The following is a 6,505-nucleotide window of genomic DNA, read 5'->3' on the forward strand; positions in this document are numbered from 1 at the left end:
AACAGAATGGGAAAAAATTTTTGCAATCTACCCATCTGACAAAGGGCTAATATCTAGAATCTACAAAGAACTAAAACAGATATACAAGAAAAAAAAAAAAACCATTCAAAAGTGGGCAAAGGTTATGAACAGACACTTTTCAAAAGAAGACTTATATCGTACACAGGTCCCCTCTCCTGCCCTCTCTCCTCCTCACTCCCACCCACCTGCTGATTGAACTACCTGCTGTCTCCAGGCTTCCCATCCACCCTCATGGGCACCCTCTTCTCCAGTGGATCTGTCAGGGAAGGCTTCTGTTATTTTGTGTGTTTTGTGGTACTGCCTGTGTCTGTGTGTCACTTGACCAACACTCCTGAAGCCAACTTCTGTCCTGGTCAGGTCTCTCTTAGTGAATGGCTACCCTAGGCCAGGCGTGGTGGCTCATGCCTATAATCCCAGCACTTTGGGAGGCCGAGGTGGGTGGATCACCTGAGGTCAGGAGTTCAAGACCAGCCTGGCCAACATAAGGAAACCTCATCTCTACTAAAAATACAAAAATTAGCTGGGCATGGTGGTGTGCACCTGTAATTGCAGCTACTCAGGAGGCTGAGGCACGAGAATCACTTGAACACGGGAGGTGGAGGTTACAATGAGCCACACACCATGGCACTCCAGCCTGGGCAACAGAGTGAGACTGTGTCCCAAAAAAAAAAGAGTGACTATCTTAAGCCAGGTGCAGTGGCTCACACCTGTAATCCCAACACTTGGGGAGGCCAAGACGGGTACATCATCTGAGGTCAGGCGTTTCAGACCAGCCTGGGCAACATGGTAAAACACCATCTCTACTAAGAATACAAAAATTAGCTCAGTGTAAGGGTGTCCACCTGTAGTCCCAGATAGGAGGTTGAGGCACGAGAATTGCTTAAACCCAGGAGGAGGAGGTTGCAGTGAACCGTGATCGTGCCACTGTACTCCAGCCTGGGTGACAAAGCAAGACTTCATGCAAAAAAATTTAAAAGAATGGCTATCTTGGTGGGAATAACCTGGACACAGGTCAGACAAGCCACAGGGCATCTGCCAGTGTAAACGAGTGAAAACCTAGGCACAAGTCAGGCACAGGCGTTAGGCTGTCCAGCAGGGTAAAGATGTACTCCATGAAAGGCATACTGTAAGAGTCCACAACCAAAGCCCTTGGATTCCAGGCAGGGCTGAGCTAGATCTCTCTCCAGAGAAAGACCTCAAGACCAAATTAAAGGCAAGTACAACAATAATACCACTGATAATTGAAACCACCTCCACAAAATTACGGCAATAAGAAAAATCTGCCGTAGTTGACTCCATTTTGCTTCTGACCTCCAACCTGTCCTTGGTCACTCCTGGGGGTAGACCAAGCTAACTTTGGGAGGAATATAGTTTGTAGTTTAATGTGAAAACAAGGATGATAACAGCCCCTCCCTGAAACTAATCTCTCTTGCTCAGAGATCTAAAGCCATCTTTGTAAAAATAGTAAGGCTGGGTGCAGTGAGTGGCTCACACCTGTAATCCCAACACTTTGGGAGGCGGAGGCAGGTGGATCACCTGTGGTCAGGAGTTCCAAACCAGCCTGGCCAACATGGTGAAACCCTGTCCCTACTGAAAATACAAAAATTAGCCAGGTGAGGTAATGGGCACCTGTAATCCCAGATACTCGGGAGGCTGAGGCAGGGAATCTCTTGAACTCGGGAGGCAGAGGTTGCAGTGAGCCGAGACTACAGCACTGCACTCCAGCCCAGGTGACACAGCGAGACTCTGTCTTAAAAAAAAAAAAAAATGCCAAAAAAGCCACAAGAATAGGATTATGGGAGGAACCAGAACTCTGCTAAAATGTAGCATAATTTCTACAATCCCTTACTGCTCAGGAGTCCTGTGACCAAAGGTCACAAGATTTGCGGCTTTCCTAATTGTTCTCATAGAATGTATAAACATCAGTACTGCAGGACCTAAGATTGGGTGGGGGAGGGGTTTGAGATGTTTTTCAGACTGAACCCCCTGGACAAGGTCTTACATGGTCTGACTCTCAATTTCCTCTAGTGTCTGAGGCCCTGTCACTTTCCCCTTCACTCATTCAACTCCAAACGCACTGGCCTCTGTGCCATTCCTCAAACATGCCAGGCAAACTCTGACCTCCCAGAGCTTTTGCACTTGCTGTTCTCTGTCTAGAACAGAAGTTGACAAATGTTTTTCTATAAAGAGCCAATTAAGAGACATTTTTGGGCCAGGCATAGTGGCTTAGGCCTGTAATCCCAGCACTTTGGGAGGCTGAGGCAGGTGGATCACTTGAGGTTAGGAATTTGAGACCACCCTGGCTAATATGGTGAAACCCCATCTCCCCTAAAAATACAAAAATTAGCCATGCGTGGTGGCAGGTCCCTGTAATCCCAGCTACTCGGAAGGCTGAGGCAGGAGAATTGCTTGAACCCAGGAGGTAGAAGTTGCAGTGAGCCAAGATCATGCCACTGTACTCCAGCCTGGGCAACAGAACAAGACTCCACCTCAAAAAAAAAAAAAAAGAGAGTCATTTTTGGCTTTGCATTCATAACATCTCTGATGAAACTACCCAACTCTGCATTGTGACACAAGGCAACCACAGATGATGTATAAAGTAACAGGTGTGGCCAGAATTGGCCCTCAGGCTGTCATTTGCCAAACCCTGGCCTAGCACATAGGAGGCCCTTCAAAAGCATTTACTGAAAGAATGAATCAATGAATGGATAAACTATACCCAGTGAGGACTGAGGCCTGTGCAGAGCAAGGAACAATACAGGTGAAAACCACATGCACCCACCAACACCCCATCCCACCCCTAACGCCACCTCTCAGCCTTTGCCTCCCATGGACTCCCTCTTCCTATTACACCAACCTCCTGTTTGTCCTGTATGCAATGAGGCCACGCCCACCTTTCAGACCCTCTCAGGGTAGGGAAGTGACAGCAAAGCAGACACAATTCTCAAGACTCTGATTTCGTGCAAATGTCCTCAGTAATAAAACAGGTGGAAATTGAAATAATAAAATAGATGATACAGGAGCTAAATGGCATCTAAATAGACTGGAGCTGGAGTTTTCCATAAGGTGTCCCTGAGTCTTTAACATGCAAATGAGTTGCTTCCCTCAGGGTATTTTAAAAGACGCTGTCAGGCGTGAAATATGTCTGTCAATGAAAAACACCTTTGATTATTAAACTCTTCGTTAATGAATCACCTGCCCTGTTCTGTTTACTTGCCTTTTTGACTTTCACCTGAGTCCCCTCTCCTAACAGTGCATACCTTACAGGGGGTCTGAGGCCACCAAGACCCTTAAACCTAATCGCTAGATAATAACACTAGCAATAACTAGCCTTTATATTAAAATAGAGCCCTTTACACTCAGCTCATTAGCTACTCCACACAACCCTGTGAGGAGAGACAAATATTATTACCATCCCCAGGTATAAATGAGGAAACTAAGGAACAGAGAGGGTGAGTGATTTGTCCTGGGTGGCTCAGCTAGTAAAATGGCTAAGAGCTTGATTGAGCAGGGACTTTCCACTCATTCCAAGTTTTCGGCCTTCTCTTTATGATAGGTAACCTCTTTGATAGGGACACGTGGACCCCTGTTCACTAAAGTTCTTACTACTGTTTGTTCTCAAGTAAATGCAACAGTTGCTATGGGCAGGGATTATGATTTCTGACCCAGTGCCAGGCATGTGGGAGGCACTGTTTGTAGCCCCAAAAATCAACAGCATGTCACAAGACCACCAATGTCTCCCACTAGAAACAAGCCATTTCAATCTATCAAATGTTTAGGAGAGCTGCAAAGCTGACATAGCTGTTTTACCATCAAATCAATGACCAGAACGGAATCCATCTCACTGGACCACAGGAAACACCCCAGTGGGTCATGAAATCAAGCAACAGGAGAGTCTAGAACATTGTACAAATGGGAAGTTGATGTTCACATGAAATGTCCATCCCCTCGACTGAACTAAATGGGAAACCAAGCACTTACTGTTCATCGGAGTCAATGAGGGGCTAGGCCTTTTCCATTTCCATCCATTGGCAGCCCTCACCCTAGCTCACATTTCAGGACTAAAGGCCTAGAATCACCTCTCCCTGTTTGGTGCACAAACGAGAATTACTCCGGAGAAAAGGCAATTAGGTCTCTAGTTCCATGAAAAGCGACCATGGTGTCCTTCCATTTCCTAGAGAGACTATTAGACCAGTGAGCATTATTTCTTCTAGTCTGCCCCAAAACTGAAAAAAAGACCTAAAAATACCCTTGGAGAGAGTGATTGGGTCTTCAGAAGAACCTGATCCCCGATACGGATAGAAAGCACCCAAGGTGGAGGATGCCATCATGCCTCAAATCTGGAAAGATGCCAAAGTCAATAGCAAGGGACTGTGTGAGGTTGGCCTGAGCAGGTTTACAGTTGGCCCTCCCTAAGATAATAATACAGTCCAATGCAGGAACCAAATTTTAATCAAACTCCCTTTCCTAGTGTTTGATGCCCAAGCACTCAGGTGCTTAAATCAATGTTGATTAAATAAAGGAATCCTGGGAGGCTGAGGCAGAAGAATCAGTTGGACCTGGGAAGTGGAGGCTGCAGTGAGCCAAGACCATGCCACTGCACTCCAGCCTGGGCAACAGAGCAAGACTCTGTCTCAAAATAAATGAATGAATGAATGAATCCCTGACTGACGCCAAGATCCCAGAGTAGACAATGAAAATAAGTCTCACCCAGGCAAGGAATGGAAATTCTCCATTCAGTCCATCCTAGGGAAGGCGGACTGAGGGAGAAGAGGGCAAAGCCAGATGCAAAGAGCAAGCAGCAGGTAAGAGAATGAGTGAGCTTCCAATGGGAGAGCTACAGTGTCAAGCACTTATTAAACGCACCACTAGATTCCAAGGTACATGCTATTGGAGCTTCAATCTATGGATAAAGAAGTGGTGTTTTAGAAAAGGTAGAAAACTTGGCCAAGGAGCACGTAAGTGATAGAGCCAGAACATGAATCCATGTATGACTGCTCCCACCAAGAGAGCAAAAAGTGCACACAAACAAGCAACTTGCTGGGCCCTGAAACAGGCCACTGGAGTCCTTGCCACATGGAAATCTTTCTTTTTTTTTAAGACAGGGTTTCACCACGTTGGTCAGGCTGGTCTTGAACTCCTGACCTCAGGTGATCCGCCTGCCTTGGCCTCCAAAGTGCTTGGATTACAGGCGTGAGACACCACGCCTGGCCTAGCCACATGGAAATCTTAACCCAGGAGGCATATTCAGTGAGCTACCCTGACGAAGAGATGGATGGCTAACCCAACTAACATTTTTTTTTTTTTTTTTTGATACAGGGTCTTGTTCAGTCGCCCAGGCTGGAGTGCAGTGGTACGATCTCAGCTCACTGCAGCCTCCATCTCCTGGGTTCAAGCAATTCTCCTTCTCAATCTCCTGAGTAGCTGGGACTACAGGCACACACCACTACGCCCAGCTAATTTTTTTATATTTTTGGTAGAGACAGAGTTTCATCATGTTGGCCAGGCTGGTATGACCTCAAGTGATTCACCTACCTCAGCCTACCAAAGTGTTGGGATTACAGGTATGAGCCACTGAGCCTGGCCCCAACTAATATTCTTATAGGTCCTTTGTCTGACAAGAAAATGACTGCATATCAGAAGGTAAGAAAATGCACACATTCAGTCTGGGCGTGGTGGCTCACACCTGCAATCCTAGCACTTTGAAAAGCTGAGGCAGGCGGATCACCTGAGGTCGGGAGTTCGAGACCAGCCTGACCAACATGAAGAAACCCTGTCTCTACTGAAAATGCAAAATTAGCCGGGCATGGTGGTGGGCACCTGTAATCCCAGCTACTTAGTAGTCTGAGGCAGGAGAATGGCTTGAACCCAGGAGGCAGAAGTTGCAGTGAGCTGAGATCACACAATTGCACTTCAGCCTGGGCAACAAGAGTGAAATTACATCTCAGAAAACAAAAAAGAAAGAAAAGAAAATGCACACTCTCCTAGCACAGATCAAATTGCACATCCCTGAGGCCTGTTGAGAAATTACTAAGCAAAGAATGACACAGTAAGGTAGAATATGATGTAACCAGGAAAAATGGCAAGTATAGACTCCATGAAAATCTATATATAAAGTAATATGGAGGGAATTAACAGTGCCCCAAGTAATATGCACATATTTACAATTACCAAAAAAAGGAAAGCTGGCAAATATAGACAGAAAGACCCATAACCAGCTGTGAAGAGATAGTGCTTTAAGTTCACAGGACTTTTTTCCTATAAAGCAGTGCCACTCAAAGTATGGTCCCCAGACCAACAGTAACTGCATTCCCTGGGTGTATGTTGGAAATGCCAATTCTTGGTCCTCGTGCCAGACTTACGGAAACTTTAGGGATGGGGTCCAGTATCGTGTTGTAACAAGCTCTTCAGGTGACCCTGGTGCGTTTGAGAACCACTGTAATAAGAAAATTATTTTATTTCTTTTCCTTTTTTTTTTTTTTTT

The 6,505-nt window shown here is 45.9% G+C and overlaps 1 protein-coding gene across 7 annotated transcripts in view; it reads right to left on the bottom strand.

The window, feature by feature from the left end:
- Positions 1 to 6,505, bottom strand: part of ADCK1 (aarF domain containing kinase 1) — a 140,861-nt gene that overhangs the window by 133,044 nt on the left and 1,312 nt on the right. The gene's annotated exons all lie outside the window — the stretch shown is intronic.

The sequence above is a fragment of the Cebus imitator genome, unplaced genomic scaffold (genome assembly GCF_001604975.1).
Source record: "Cebus imitator isolate Cc_AM_T3 unplaced genomic scaffold, Cebus_imitator-1.0 Scaffold54, whole genome shotgun sequence".
NCBI classification, from domain to species: Eukaryota; Metazoa; Chordata; class Mammalia; order Primates; family Cebidae; genus Cebus; species Cebus imitator.